The sequence below is a fragment of the Hyla sarda genome, chromosome 2 (genome assembly GCF_029499605.1).
Source record: "Hyla sarda isolate aHylSar1 chromosome 2, aHylSar1.hap1, whole genome shotgun sequence".
In the NCBI taxonomy this organism is placed as follows: domain Eukaryota; kingdom Metazoa; phylum Chordata; class Amphibia; order Anura; family Hylidae; genus Hyla; species Hyla sarda.
The window spans coordinates 259,850,915-259,867,113 of NC_079190.1; the positions used below are offsets into that span (position 1 = coordinate 259,850,915).

The window sequence follows — 16,199 nt, forward strand, 5'->3', positions numbered from 1 at the left end:
AAGATCACAGATTGGAGCCCATTATACAATGGTCTCCAAACTGGGGCCCTCCAGATGTTGCAAAACTACAACTCCCAGCATGCATGGTCTGTTAGTGCATGCTGGGAGTTATAATTTTGCAACAGCTGGAGGCACACAGGTTAGGAAACACTGAGTTAGAAACAGACAATGTTTCCCAACCAGTGTGTCTCCAGTTGTTGCAAAACTACAACTCCCAGCATGCCCAGACCAGACAGCTGAAGGGCATGCTGGGAGTTGTAGTTCGGCAACATCTGAAGGGCCAGATGTTGCTGAACTAAAACTCCCAGCATGCCTGGGGCCTGGGGCCCTCCAGATGTATCAAAACTACTGTCTAGGCATGCTGGGAGTTATAGTTTTCAGACTCCTAGAAGCAGCAGTGAAGATCTTCACTGCTGCTTCTGAGGATCATATACTCACCTCCCAGTCCCGTCGCTCCTCGTCCTCGTGGCCAGTCCCGCGCTGCTCCTCGGTCCCGCCGCTGGATCTGGTAAGGCTGCCGGTCCCCACGTGTTCCCCCCCTATGCTGCAGGTCCCGAGCGAGCCCCCGCAGCCATCGTCCCCCGTTTTGCCCGACTTCCAGGGGCGGGCAGTGCGGGGGATCTGAACTTTCACCCCAGATCACTGTGATTGGTCCACAGGGACCAATCACAGTGATCGCTGACCAGGACCATCAATGGATGGTCCTGGGGGTGAAGCAGAAGTTGTCCCCTGCTGAAAACAGCGGGACTTCTGCCAGTTAACCCATGCAATGCTGCGCATCGCCGGGTTAACTGAATGTCATTTATAAACGCCGGGATGCGCGAACGCACTTCACAACCCGGCGTTTATATATGACATTCTGCGGGAAGGGGTTAATGTATGACAGAAATGAATTCCCATCCTCAAAATTTCAAGTAAGTAAAATATACTGTATGAATATACCTTTAGAAGTCTCTACAAAACAAGTATGTACTCCGGTGCAGATGCATTCATTTGTTTTACTGCACCTGCAAATCCTCCCGAATTATGGAAGCATGATAGCTTGCGGTGCTAAACTGTTTACACAATTCAAATTATGGGAGTAATACAAAGTCATGAAACAGCCTGTTTACTGTTTCTGGCACTTTAACGAATTTCAACTCTGGTCCCCATCCAACCTTAACCCCTTAAGAACCCAGTCCATTTTTACCTTAAGGACCCGAGCATTTTTTGCACATCTAACCACTGTTACTTTAAGCAATAATAACTCTGGGATGCTTTTACTTTTCATTCTGATTCTGAGATTTTGTTTTCGTGACATATTCTACTTTATGTTAGTGGTAAATTTTTGTCGATACTTGCATCATTTCTTGGTGAAAAATTCAAAAATTTGATGAAAAATTTGAAAATTTAGCATTTTTTTTTAGCTTTGAAACTCTGCTTACAAGGAAAATGGATATCCCAAATAAATTATATATTGATTCACATATACAATATGTCTAATTTATGTTTGCATCATAAAATGAAATGTTTTTACTTTTGGAAGACATCAGTGGGCTTCAAAGTTCAGCAGCAATTCAAAACATTTTCAAAATCGGAATTTTCCAGGGACCAGTTCAGTTTTGAAGTGGATTTGAGGGGTCTTCATATTAGAAATCCCCCTTAAATGACCCCATTTTAAAAACTGCACCCCTCAAAGAATTAAAAATGACATTCAGTAAGTGTGTTAACCCTTTAGGTGTTTTACAGGAATAGCAGAAAAGTGAAGGAGAAAATTCAAAATCTTCATCTTTTTACACTGGCATGTTCTTATAGACCTAGGTTTTGAATTTTTACAAGGGGTAAAAGGAGAGAAATCTTCCTAAAATGAGTAATCCAATTTCTCTTGAGTAAGGAAATGCCTCATATGTGGATGTTAAGTGCTCTGTGTGTGCACTAGAGGGCTCAGAAGGGAAGGAGCGACAATGGGATTTTGAAGAGTGAGTTTTTCTGAAATGGTTTTTGGGGAGCATGTCACATTTAGGTGCCTATGGTGCCAGAACAGTAAAAAAATAAAATAAAAAAAACAACAACATGGAATACAATTTTGGAAACTACACCCCTCAAGGAATGTAACAAGGGGTACAGTGAGCCTTAACACCCCACAGGTGTTTGACGACTTTTCGTAAAGTTGGATGTGTAAATACATTTTTACTGGGGGTAATATGAGAAAATGCCCCCCCCCCTCCATATTTGTAACCCCATCTCTTATGAGTATGGAAATACCCCATGTGTGGACGTCAAGTGCACTGCGGGTTAACTACAATGCTCAGAAGAGAAGGAGTCACATTTGGCTTTTTGGAAAGCAAATTTAGCTGAAATGGTTTTTGGGGGCATGTCGCATTTAGGAAGCCCCTGTGGTACCAGAACAGAAAAAAAAAAACATGGCACACTATTTTGAAAACAACACCCCTCAAGGAACGTAACAAGGGGTACAGTGAGCCTTTACATCCCACAGGTGTTTGACAAATTTCTGCTAAAGTTGGACGTGAAAATGAAAAATTTGATTTTTTTTTCACTAAAATGCTGGTGTTACCCCAGATTTTTTCTTTTTCACAAGGGATAATAGGAGAAAAAGCCTCCCAAAATTTTTAACCCCATTTCTTCTGAGTATGGAAATACCCCATATGTGGATGTAAAGTGCTCTGCAGGCGAACTACAATGCTCAGAAGAGTAGGAGCGCCATTGAGCTTTTGGAGAGAGAATTTGTTTGGAATGGAAGTCGAGGGCCATGTGCATTTAGATAGCCCCCTTGGTGCCAGAATAGTGGACCCCCCTTATGTGAAACCATTTTGGAAACTGCACCCCTCACATAATGTAATAATGGGTGCAGTGAGCATTTACACCCCACTGGCACTTAAATTTTTCATTTTTATGGACCACTATTACAAAAATCTGTCAGACACCTGTGGGATGTAAATGCCCACTGCACCCCTTATTACGTTCCGTGAGGGGTGTAGTTTCCAAAATGGGGTCACACCTGGGCGTTCCACTGTTCTGGCAGCATAGGGGCTTTGTAAACGCATATGGCCTTCAATTCCAGACACATTCTCTCTCCAAAAGCCCAATGGCGCTCCTTCTCTTCTGAGCATTGTATTGCACCAACAGAGCACTTTACGTCCACATATGGGATATTTATATACTCAGAAGAAATGGTGTTACAAATTTTGGGGGGCTTTTTCCTATTACCCTTTGTGAAAATAAAAAAATTGGGATAACACCAGCATTTTAGTGAAAAAATACAAATTTTTCATTTCCACATCCAACTTCTTCAAACACCTGTGGGGTGTTAAGGCTCACTATACCCCTTGTTACATTATGTGATGGGTGTAGTTTCCAAAATGGGGTCACAGGTGGGTGTTTTTTTTGCGTTTATGTCAGAATCACTGTAACAATCAACCACCCCTGTGCAAATCACCTCAAATGTACATGGTGCTCTCACTTCTGAGCCTTGTTGTTCGCCCGCAGAGCATTTTACGCCCACATATGGGGTATTTCTGTACTCAAGAGAAATTGCGTTACACATCTTGGGGGTCTTTTTATTCCTTTTACCTCTTGTGAAAATTAAAAGTATGGGGCAATACCAGCATGTTAGTATAAAAAATAAATTAGAATAACATGCTGAAGTAGACCCCAACTTTACCTTTTCATAAGGGGTAAAAGGAGAAAAAGCCCACCATAATTTGTTAGGCAATTTCTCCCGAGTACGATGATACCCCATATGTGACCCTAAACTGTAGCCTTGAAATACAACAGGGCTCCGAAGTAAGAGAGTGTCATGCACATTTGAGGCCTAAATTAGGGATTTGCTTAGGGACTGACCCAGATGCAAGGATTACACTTGCCTCCGATACCAAAAATACCCTACGACAGTGTTTCCCAAACAGGGTGTCTCCAGCTGTTGCAAAACTCCCAGCATGCCTGGACAGTCAATGGCTGTCGGGCAATACTGGGAGTTGTTGTTTTGCAACAGCTGGAGGCTCTGTTTTGGAAAGACTGTGTGAGACGTTTTTCATTTTTATAGGAGGGGAGGGGGGGTAACTGTGTAGGGGTATACGTAGTGTTTTACCCTTTATTTTGTATAGGTGTAGTGTAGTGTTTTTTGGGTACACTCACAGGGGAGGGGGTTTACAGCGAGTTTCGTGCTTGGAGCGGAAAATTAGCTGCATCTCAAACTTGCAGCAAGAAACGCATTGTAAACCCCCGCCCGTGTGAATGTACCCTGTACATTCACATGGGTTGGGCAAACCTCCAGCTGTTGCAAAATTACAACTCCCAGCATGCCCTTTGGCTGTCCGTGTATGCTGGGGGTTGTAGTTATGCAATAGCTGGAGGCACACTGGTTGCAAAACACTGAGAGTTTGTTACTTAAATCAGTGTTATGAAACCAGTGTGCCTTCAGCTGTTGCAAAACTTCAACTCTCAGCAAGTAGGGTTTATCAGTGCATGCTGGGAGTTGTAGTTTGCAGCAGCCGGAGGCCCACTGGTTGCGAAACAGTGAGTTACGTAACAAACTCCTAGTGTTTTTCAACCAGTGTGCCTCCAGCTGTTTCAAAAACTACAACACTCAGCATGCAGTGACAGCCAAAGGGCATGCTGGGACTTGTAGTTACGCAACAGCTGGAGGCACACTGGTTGCAAAACACTGAGAGTTTGTTACTTAACTTAGTGTTTCCCAACCCGTGTGCCAACAGCTGTTGCAAAACTACAACTCCCAGCATGCATGGTCTGTCAGTGCATACTGGGAGTTATAGTTTTGCAACAGCTGGAGGCACACAGGTTGGGAAACACTGAGTTAGGAAACAGACAATGTTTCCCAACCAGTGTGCCTCCAGTTGTTGCAAAACTGCAACCCCCAGCATGCACTGACAGCCAAATGGCATGTTGAGAGTTGTAGTTATGCAACAACTGGAGGAGAACAGATTGGAGACCACTGTGTCGTTGTGTCCAAACTGTAGCCCTCCAGATGTTGCAAAACTTCAACTCCAAGCATGCCGAGACTGTCCAGGCATACTGAGAGTTGTAGTCTGGCAACTTCTGAAGGGCCAGATGTTGCCGAGCTACAACTCTCAGTATGTCTGGACAGTCTCGGCATGCTTGGAGTTGAAGTTTTGCAACATCTGGAGGGCTACAGTTTGGACACCACTGTATAGTGGTCTCCAAACTGTGTCCTTCCAGATGTTGCAAAACTATAAATCCCAGCATGCCGAGACTGTCCAGGCATGCTGAGAGTTGTAGCTTGGCAACATCTGAAGGGCCAGATGTTACAGAACTACAACTGCCATCATACCTGGACTGTCAGCGCATGCTGAGAGTTGTAGTTTTGCAACATCTGGAAAGGCACAGATTGGAGACCACTGCACAGTGGTGTCCAAACTGTGGCCCTCCAGATGTTGCAAAACTACAACTCCCAGCATGCCCAGACAGCCAAAGGCTGTCGTGGCATGCTGGGAGTTGTAGTTTTGAAACACCTAGAAGCAGCAGTGAAGATCACTTTACAGTGATCTTCACTGCTGCCTCTCATGTCACTGCATCCACTTGCCTGTACCTCCTTTCTGCCGCCGGTCCCCTCCAGGTATCTGCCGCCAGTCCCCCTCCCCGCATCAACAGGCTCCACAGCCGTCGCCACCATCTTCCCCGGCTTTGCCCGGACTTCTAGGAGCAGGCAGAGTGGGGGAAACGAACTTTCACCCCCCGCACGTGCCCTGCGATTTGCCGTTCAGTCCTTACCGGCCAATCACAGGGGATGGGAAGAGGTGGCACCCCAGCCACCTTGCTCCTATCTTTAGGGTGATCGGTGCTGTCTCTGTCAGCTCCGATCATCCCTATTTTTGGGGTAATCAGGTCACCAGAGACCCGATCAGCCCGGAATCACCGCAAATCGCTGATCTGTATTGATCAGCGATTTGTGGCAATCGGCGACATGGGGAGGGGGGTCTCAGGACCCCCCCAGGGGTTTGCACGGGGTGCCTGCTGAACAATTTCTGCAGGCATCCCGGTCCTTAAGTACCATGACATACCTGCACGTCCTGGGTCCTTAAGGGGTTAAAGAGCTTGAGAGAATCTGCAGAATAGATCAGCAGAACGTCCCCAAATCCTGGTGTACAAACCTTGTGACATCCTACCCAAGAAGACTGGAGGCTGTAATCAGTGCCAAAGGTGCTTCAACTAAGTACTGAATAAAGGGTCTAAAATACTTATGTCAATGCAATAGTATTGATTTTTCTTTTCAAAATATTAGCCCCCTCCATAGGCTTGCATTGAGGGGGCGGAGCATGGCGTCACACGGGGCGGGCCATGACGTCACTATGCTCCGTCCCCGTGATCGCAAGTAATCAGACCCGGAGCAAGCACGCTCCGGGGGCTGATTCTAATGGGGTGCGGCATGGAAGATCACGGGGGTCCCCAGCGGCGGGACCCCTGCGATCAGGCATCTTATCCCCTATCCATTGGATAGGGGATAAGATGTCTTAGCGCCGGAGTACCCCTTTAACGGTTTTAACACCAACCTTAATTTTGGTCCTGGCAATAGTTTGACCTCTAGCTCTGTCATCCTGGTTATGCTTGTCTTCATGTAACTACTCACACATCATTTACCTGGTTATAAGTGGACAGCCAAAGAGACCACATCTTCTCCAAATTATGAAGATCATTGTACACTGTCACTTGATGCTTCCTTGAACTTTTCCTTCAGGTATCATCTTGAAAAATGATCAGAAGGAATGTACAAGTCATACTCTGTTGTGATAAAAAGGAAGAAGTTACTGAGCAGAGATTGTTTCTGTAACACTTTAGGAATTTATGTAAAGCAGATGCACACTTCCTTGCAGGTTGTAAGGCGGAAGACCTGGGCTTCCTTGGTCTTTGTGTCTCAGCCTACACTGTAGCGCTTCGAATGTGACATAAAAGGTATAGCTCAGTACGAGACAGTGTTACTAAATATTTTATTTATCTTATTAATGAATAGAATTATTTTTAATGACTGTCATAGATTAAACAAACAGCATGAGCCACTCTGGCACATTCTTAGACTGTCTAGTTTAAGGGAATGTAAACATGGGCAAAACCTTGCCTGTGTGAAACACTGTAACATGGCTTTCTTATAGCAACAATCAGTGTAGGGGGGCCTGTCCTAAAGCTCCCACTAATTTCAATTGGACAGTAGTTAGTAGTATTTTGGTCAGTAGTCTGCACCAGTATGTGTAAGCCCATATCACTAGTAAAACCTACAGTATGAAAAACATAATGGGGGAGAGTCCTCAAAACCTGTGCAGAGGAAAAGTTGCTCAGTTGCCCATAGCAACCAGTCAGATCGCTTCTTTCATTTTGAACAAGGCCTCTAAAAAATGAAAGGAGCAATCTGATTGGTTGCTATGGGCAACTGAGCAACTTTTCCTCTACACAGTTTTTCATAATTCTCCCCCAATTAAACTATTTTTGCCTCTTCCATATTTTTCACCAACTTCTGGTTTGACGTACAAATACTCAAAGATGCAAAATCCTGACCAAAATACTGCCATGTAATATTGGCCTAAGGATAAGAGAAGCCAGAGGTGATCAGCTTATTCTGATCAAAAGTAATAATGAATCATTGTTTACAGATTTCGGCTACACCTAAAGGTTTTGCAAGAGGTTTTCCACATTTAATGTTGATTTTCAAAATTACATTCCTGCCTTTATGAGAAAGTAATGTTTACATTATGGGAAGGACAAAAAAGACAAATACAAATATGACTTCAAGAGTATTTTAGAGCAATTTTAACCCCTTAAGGACCAAGCCCATTTTGACCTTAATGACCAGGCCAATTTTATTTTTGCGTTTCCGTTTTTTTCCTCCTCGCCTTCTAAAATCCATAACTCTTTTATATTTCAATCTACAGACCCATAGAAGGGCTTGTTTTTTGCGTGACCAATTGTACTTTGTAAATAAACCTCTCATTTTACCATAAAATGTATAGCAAACCCCCCCAAAAATATTTTTTTTAGCGAGGAAATTTTAATGAAAACCACAATTTTGCACATTTTGGAGGGTATCGTTTTCACACTGTCCAATTTTCTGTAAAAATGTGTTCTTTATTCTGTGGGTCAATACGATTAAAATAATACCATGGCTAGATACTTTTATATTTTTGTACCGCTTACAAATTTTATTTTACTTTTTGTACAAAATCAGTAATCTAAAATTGCCCTATTTTGACCACCTATAACTTTTTAATTGTTCCCTATATAGGGCGGTATGAGGGCTCATTTTTTGCGCTGCCATCTGTACTATTTATTTAAACCACATTTGCATATATAAAACTTTTAAATAATTTTTGATACATTTTTTTGGGAATAAAATGTGACAAAAAAGCTGCATTTTGAGACTTATTTATTTGATGTTTATGCCGTTCACTGTATGGGATCATTAACATTATATTTTGATAGTTTGGACATTTACGCACACAGCGATACCAAATATGTGTATGCTTGCGGTCATACACAGGACCTAAATGTACGTCCTGGTGCGCGAAGTACCGCCAAAACAGGACATTCATTTACGTCCGTGGTCGTTAAGGGGTTAAAGGCCTCCCAAGCTGTAGAAACATCAGATTTCAGTAGCCAATTAACAACATATAAGGCATGCTACAGATTTATATGGTACTCCCCAGCATGAATTACATTGTCAAAATTTTATTCACATGTATTAAACTGCCTATTTTAATACCAAAATCCTGCCCCAGAATGCCCATCGTGCAGGACAAGCCAATGAAACGTCAAACATACAGTCTTGGCCTAAAGTTTTGAGACTGAATAAAATTTGGGTTTTCTCAAACTTTGCTGCCTAAGTGATTTTAGATGTCTCTATACTATACTGAAGCAATTCATTTGTTTTTGAACTTTTATTAACAAATACATGAAGTTGTACAAATTCTCAATATTTCTAGCGTTGAACCTTCTTTTTTCAGACTTTTGATATCCTGACTGATTTCAACCTATTCAGCGCTTGGAATCTATAACAATTTCTTTGTTTTTGTTTTTCCACCCACTTTTTTAAGGATTGGCCACAGGTTTCCAATCGGATTGAGTTCTGGTGAGTTTCCTGGACATGCACACAAATATTTTCAATGTTTTGTTTACCGAACCATTTCGCTATCACTTTTGTGGCATGATGCTCCAAGTTGCCCTTGGAGGATACACGCTTCCAGATGTTTCCAGGGCCATCTCCTAAAGAGGGTTCAGCTACGGATGGGAGTGGTTTCACACCAATACAGAGCTTGTACAGGAATAGCAGCAGGTGTCAATGACTCTGCACGAATAGTGCGGTAAAGGCTTTTGAAGGTTGTCAAGATTCTAGGGCAATAGACTGATATTTTGCAAAACTTACAGGGAGTGCACTGCAGAGGGCTGTTTGGGACATCTGGAAGACATCTAGAAGAATGATTGCCTAGAGAAAAAAAGGTGAGAGCTACCGCAAGTCCTGTGTCATGTCAACAGTAAAGCATGTGGAGACAAATCATGTGTGGGGTTGCTTTTTATCCAAGGTAGTGGGCTTACTCACAGTTTTGACAAAAAATACTACCATGAATAAAAATTGGTATCTAAATATTCCCCAGCAATCCAGGACCAATTTAGTAATAGACAATACTTTTTCCAGCATTATGGAGCACCATGTCACAGGGCAATGATAACCAAGTGGTTCAGTGAACAAAACATTGACATTTTAGGTTCATAGCCAGCAAACTCCCCAAATGTCAACCCATTTGAGAACCTGTGGTAAATCCTAAAAAATGGGCGGAGAAACAAAAAAATGGAAAATTTGATAAACTGCAAGCACTGAGTTGGCAAGAATGGGCTGTGATCAGTCACCAGTTGAATTAAAAGAAAATGTTTTCCAGTGGAGTACCCCTTTAAGGACCAGACCAATTTCTATTTTTGCACTTTCATTTTTTTCTCTTCCACTTCTAAAAATCATAACACTTTCAATTTTGCACCTACAGGCCCATATAAGGGCTTGTTTTTCTTGTCACCAATTGTACTTTGAAATGACATCAATTATTTCAGTACAAAATCTACAGTGAAACAAAAAAATATATATTTGTGGGGTGAAATAAAATTAAAAAAAACATTTTGTAAATTTTGAGGTTTTTTACGCAGTGCAATTTTTGGTAAATTCCTTGTCTTTATTCTGTAGGTCCATACTGTTACAAAGATACTCAATTTATGTAGGTTTTAAGTACATGCACCAAAATGAGCATGCTTAAAATTGTCCTCTTCTCTGCCTAAAGGGGTACTCCGATGTAAAACTTTTTTTTTTTTTTAAATGAACTGGTGCCAGAAAGTTAAACAGATTACTGATTTGTAAATTACTTCTATAAAAAATTTTTTTTTACCCTTCTAGTACTTATTAGCAGCTGTATGGTACAGAGGAAATTCTATTCTTTTTGAATTTCTTTTTGGTCTTGTCCACAGTGCTCTCTGCTGACATCTCTGTTCGTGTCAGGAACTGTCCAGAGCAGCATAGCTTTTCTATGGAGATTTTCTCCTGCTCTGGACAGTTCCTGATATGGGCATCAGGTGTCAGCAGAGAGCACTGTGAACAAGACAAAAAAAGAAATGAAAAAAAGAATAGAATTTACTCTGTAGTATACAGCTGCTAATAAGTACTGGAAGAGTAAAGATTTTTTTAGAGAAGTAATTTACAAATCTGTTTAACTTTCTGGCACCAGTTGAATAAAAAAAATTCCACTGGAATACCCCCTTAAGAGGCGATATAAGGGATCATTATTTGCGCCGTGATCTGTAGTTTTTATCTATATGTTTTTTTTTTATTGGCCTTTTTGATTACTTTTTATTAACCTCTTAAGGACCGGCCGTCAGGTACAAGGACAAGAGGGATGTCCTTATGCTCACTACTATCCATGGGAACGGCATCACCCCTGTCCCTGTGTGAGGTACCGTGGGACCGGTCCTCAAGCCCGATTGTATTCTGGACTACAATCGGTATATGGGGGGAGTAGATCTTTCTGATAAAGTCCTCAAACCATATAATGCCATGTGGAAAACACGGGTATGGTACAACGCTTTTGTACTGTCCCAGTACCCTGGCAACACAGGGACATTCCTGCAGTTTCAAGAGGAAGTTCTAAAGACCCTCATCTTTGGTGACCGCCAAAGAGCGGGTCAGAGCACCTCTGGAACTGTGGGCTCCCGGATCGTCCCCGGCCAACACTTTCCAGGTGAGGTCCCCCACACTAGAAAGAAGGAACGATCTCAGAAAAAATGCAGAGTGTGTCACAAGAGGGGGATTCGTGAGGACACCACCACTCAATGCGACACTTGCCCCGATCATCCGGGCCTCTGCATTAAGGATTGCTTCAGGGAGTATCACACTTCCATGGAGTACTAAAGTTTTTATCCTTTCACCTGATTTTCATTCCCCAGAATTCAACTCCAATGTACCAGTCCAGAGTACATTGTCTTCCAAATTTTAAAATCAAAACACCCCCCCCCCCCCCCAAAAAAAAAAAATCCCAAAACCTCTTCCCCTAAACCCTGGTTTCTTTTTTTTCCCACCCAAAAAGTGGGTCATGGGACACAGAGTCAACAGCATTGGGGGTTTACAGTTGCCTCTAATGCGCAGCGCTCTCTCTCCACCTGAGCGAGTTGCGCATTTGAGGTAACAGGTTAGGGACGGCCACACACATCACACTCCCAGAATGATGATTCAGAGCATAGGGTATGGGGAGGGTATATTTTTTTTACTTTCGGCTATACTCTGGGTCATCATTCTGGGAATTGGCATATCAGTATTAAAATTGCAATTTTCATCCCCCCCCCCCCATAGTACACTTCATCCATTCCTGGAAAATAAATTTAGGGAACACCCGTCTGTTCCAAATGTCCACTCCTGTACACCTTCCCTAGGGGGTGTACTGTTTGTAATATTCTCACATGTGGGTGTTCCTTTCTTGTTTCCTCTGAATGTATGTAACTGTTAGGTCCGTTAGAAACACCGGCCTCAAATGTCGTATTTCCAGGTGACAATTCGGAGTCACATGTTAGTTGTTCCCATAAAGATGAAGCAGAGCATAGGTTGAAAATTGCAATTTTCAAAAGCTACCCTTCATCCATTCCTGGAAAATAAATTTACGAAACACCTGTGCGTTCAAAATATCCTCTTTAGCCCTATACCCATTCCTCAGGGTGGGTACTTTCTGTAATGGTGTCACATGAGGTTGTTTCATTTTTGTATTTTCCTCTAAATGTATGTAATAGTCAGCTACTGATATGCCATAGGCCTCAAATGCAAACAGAACTCTATGACTTCTGAGCCTTGTTGTGCGCCCGCCCAACACGTTACCCCATATGTGGATGTGTTTCCATAGTCAGGAGAAAAATCCCTCATAAATTTGTAACCCAATTACTCTAATTACCCCTTGTGAAAATGTCAAAAATTGGGTAACCCCAGCATTTTAGTGTAAAAAATCAAATTTTTCATTTTACAGCCCACTGTTCAAAAAATCTGTGAGGTATAAGTACTCACTGTACCCCTTGTTACCTTCTTTTAGGGGTGTAGTTTCAAAATTGGGGTCACTTGCCGGGGGGTTTTTTTTAGCTTTTACGCCAGAACCTCAACCATTGCAGTGCAAAGCACCACTTTAGGCTTCAAATCTCATCGGTGCTGTCTCACTCCTAAGACCTGTTTTGCACCCGCACAGTGCTTTACCGCCATATATGGGATATATTCTTATTCTGGAGAAATTGGGCTACAAATTTTGTGGAGCTTTTTTTCTCTTACTACTTGTGAAACTAAAAAAAATTTGGTTAATACCAGCAATTTAGTATTAAAAATAAAATTTTTCACTTTTACGGCCCACTTTTCAAATAACCTGTGAGGTGTAAGTACTCACTGTACCCCTTGTTACATTCCTGGAGGGGTCTAGTTTCCAAAATGGTGTCACATGTGGGAGATTTCTGCTGTTCTGGCTCCATGGGAGGTTCTCACAATGTACATGACCCCGACTTCAATTTCAGCAAAATTCTCTCTTCAAATGACCAATGGCGCTCCTTCTGTTCTGAGACCTGTAGTGCGCCAGCAGAGCACTTAAAATCCACATATGGGGCATTTTCATAATCGGGAGAAATTGGGCTTCAAATTTTGGGGTCCATTTTCTCCTATTACACCATGTGAAAATGAAAAATTTGGAGTAACACCATTTTAGTGTTAAAAATAAATTTTTTCACTTTCACGGCCCACTGTTCAAAAAACCTGTGAGGTGTAAGTACTCACTGTAACCTTGTTACATTCCTGGAGGGGTCTACTTTGCAAAATGGTGTCACATGTGGGGGGTTTCTGCTGTTCTGGCATCATGGGAGGTTTGAAAATGTACATGACCCCGACTTCAATTTCAGCAAAATTCTCTCTTCAAAAGATCAATGGCTCTCCTTCTGTTCTGAGACCTGTAGTGCACCAGCAGAGCACTTAACATTCACATATGGGGCATTTTCTTAATCGGGAGAAATCGGGCTTCAAATTTTGGGGTCCATTTTCTCCAATTATCGCTTGTGAAAAAGAAAAATTTGGGGTAACACCATCAATTTAGTGTTAAAAATCTAATTTTCCATTTTCACATCCAACTTCAACGCAAATTTGTCAAATACCTGTGAGGTGTTAAGGCTCACTATACCCCTTGTTACGTTCCTTGAGGGGTGTAGTTTCCAAAATAGTATGCCATGTGTTTTTTTTTTCTTTTTGCTGTTCGGGCACCCTGGGGACTTTCTAAATGCAACATACCCCCCAGAAACCATTTCAGCAAAATTCTCTTTCAAAAAGCCAAAGTTTGCTCCTTCTCTTCTGAGACCTGTAGTGCACCAGCAGAGCACTTAACATCCACATATGGGGCATTTTCTTAAATGGGAGAAATTGGGCTTCAAATTTTGGGGTCCATTTTCTCCTATTACCCCTTGTGAAAATGAAAAATTTGGGGTAACACCATCAATTTAGTGTAAAAAATCTCATTTTCCATTTTCACGTCCAACTTCAACGAAAAGTCATCAAACACCTGTGAGGTGTTAAGGCTCACTATACCCCTTGTTACGTTCCTTGAGGGGTGTAGTTTCCAAAATAGTATGCCATGTGGGTTTTCTTTGCTGTTCTGGCACCATGGGGGCTTCCTAAATGCAACATGGCCCCCAAAAACCATGACAGCAACATTTTTTTCAAAAATCTCACAGTTGCTCTTTCCCTCTTGAGTCATGTTGTGAGCCCACAGAGCACTTTATGCCAACAAATGAGGTATTTCCGTACTCGAGAGAAATTGGGCTACAATTATTTTTTTTTCACCTAATACCACTTTTAAAAATGAAAAAAATGGGGCTACAAGAACATGTTAATGTAAAAAATGCAGATTTTGATTTTTCTCCTCCACTTTGCTGCTATTCTTGTGAAACTCCTAAAGGGTTAACAAACAACTTTCTGAATGTCATTTTGAATATTTTGAGGGGTGTAGTTTCTATAATGGGGTCATTTAGGGGGCATTTCTCACAGAAAGGCCCCTCAAATCCACTTCAAACTTAACTGGTCCCTGAAAAATTCAGATTTTGAAATTTTCCTGAAAATTTTTAAAATCGCTGCTGTACTTTGAAGCCCTCTGATGTCTTCCAAAAGTAAAAATATGTCTATTTTATGATGCCAACATAAAGTAGACATATTTTTTTGTGAATCAATATAAAATTTATTTGGAATATCCATTTTCCTTACAAGCAGAGAGTTTCAAAGTTTGAAAAATGCTAAATTTTAAAAAATGTCATGAAATTTTGTGATTATTCACCAAGGAAGAAGGCAAGTAACGATGAAAATTTACCACTAACATAAAGTAGAATATGTCACGAAAAAACAATCTCAGAATCAGAATAATTGGTAAAAGCATCTTAGAGTTATTAATGCTTAAAGTGACAGTGGTCAGAATTGCAATAAATGGCTTCGTCCTTAAGGTGAAAATGAGCTGCGTCCTTAAGGGGTTAATTTTTTTATTGTAAATAAAGTGACCAAAAATGCGCATCTTTAGACTTTTTTTTTATATGTACCTCATCAACCGTGCGGTTTAACCAACCTTATTTTTTAATAGTTCAGACATTTACACACGCAGCGGTACCACATTATTATATTTTATTACATGTTTTTATTTTAAAAAATTAGAAAAGGGGGGTGATGTAAACTTTTATTAGGGAAGGGGTTAATTCACTTTTATTAACTCTTTCTCTTTACACATTTTACTTTTTTTTTTGTCCCCATAGGGGACTATAACATGCAATCTTGCGATTGCATACACTGTTCAATGCTGAGCTTTGGCAAATTTTCGCATATGCAAATTTTCGCATATGTGAAACTAAAACGTCAATATTACGAATATGCAAATTTAATGAATATATGACGAATATTTGTCCATATATTCGTGAAATATCGTGAATTCGAATATGGCCTATGCCGCTCAACACTAATTGTTATGCTCCAAAAAGGAATTTTATCGAGCTCACCAAAAGAATTTCTGCTGGCTAATTGTTTCCTAGTATCACTGCTCTTACAGTGAAGAACGTTTGTGTTGGTATATAAACATTCTTTCCTGTAGATGTAGAAGATGCCCTAAACACTATTCTATACTATAGGTATTGATCTTAAAGCGTACCTGTCAGATCCCACAAAAAAAAATATGTTACTCCGTACCTAATTCTGATCATGTACATCTAATTTTTATGCCTCTATCACCTATATTTATTGTAAAAATACCTATTTTCCTTAGCTCACAGTATTTGTGGTCCTCTCAGGGGAAGGGGGCGTGTCCCTCCCTTGTGGTGGTGGGAGGTGATTTATGAGTCTGCTCATGCAGCCTTGTCCATGAGTCATCTCTTGTCCACGACTCGGATAAGGCTGATGCAGCTGCAGGACTGGTTAGAGTCCCAGTAAGTATGGGGAACCCTAGTGGTGGTATTTTTAGGAGGCGTTTTCTTCATTAGGTATTAAAAAAAAATGATTACCTATATTACAAAATGTCTTTCATTTTCATCAGTAAACACATATAAAAAGTTTTGGGATCTGACAGTGCCCGTTTAAGGCCTTTTTACACAGGCCAGTTATCAGGTGAATGAGCAGTAGGAATGCTCGATCCTAATAATTAGCCCATACAAAAGGGCCAATGATC

General features: G+C 41.3%; 1 long non-coding RNA gene across 1 annotated transcript in view; it reads right to left on the reverse strand.

Moving 5' to 3' along the window:
• The window catches only part of LOC130357846 (uncharacterized), a 63,758-nt gene extending 56,458 nt beyond the window's left edge, over positions 1-7,300 (reverse strand). The window contains exons 1-2 of the long non-coding RNA XR_008889294.1: positions 7,249-7,300; positions 6,616-6,756 (exon numbers count right to left, since the gene is read on the reverse strand). This is a non-coding gene — a long non-coding RNA (uncharacterized LOC130357846). The remainder of the gene's footprint in view (positions 1-6,615; positions 6,757-7,248) is intronic.
• Between the last annotated feature and the right edge of the window lie 8,899 nt (positions 7,301-16,199).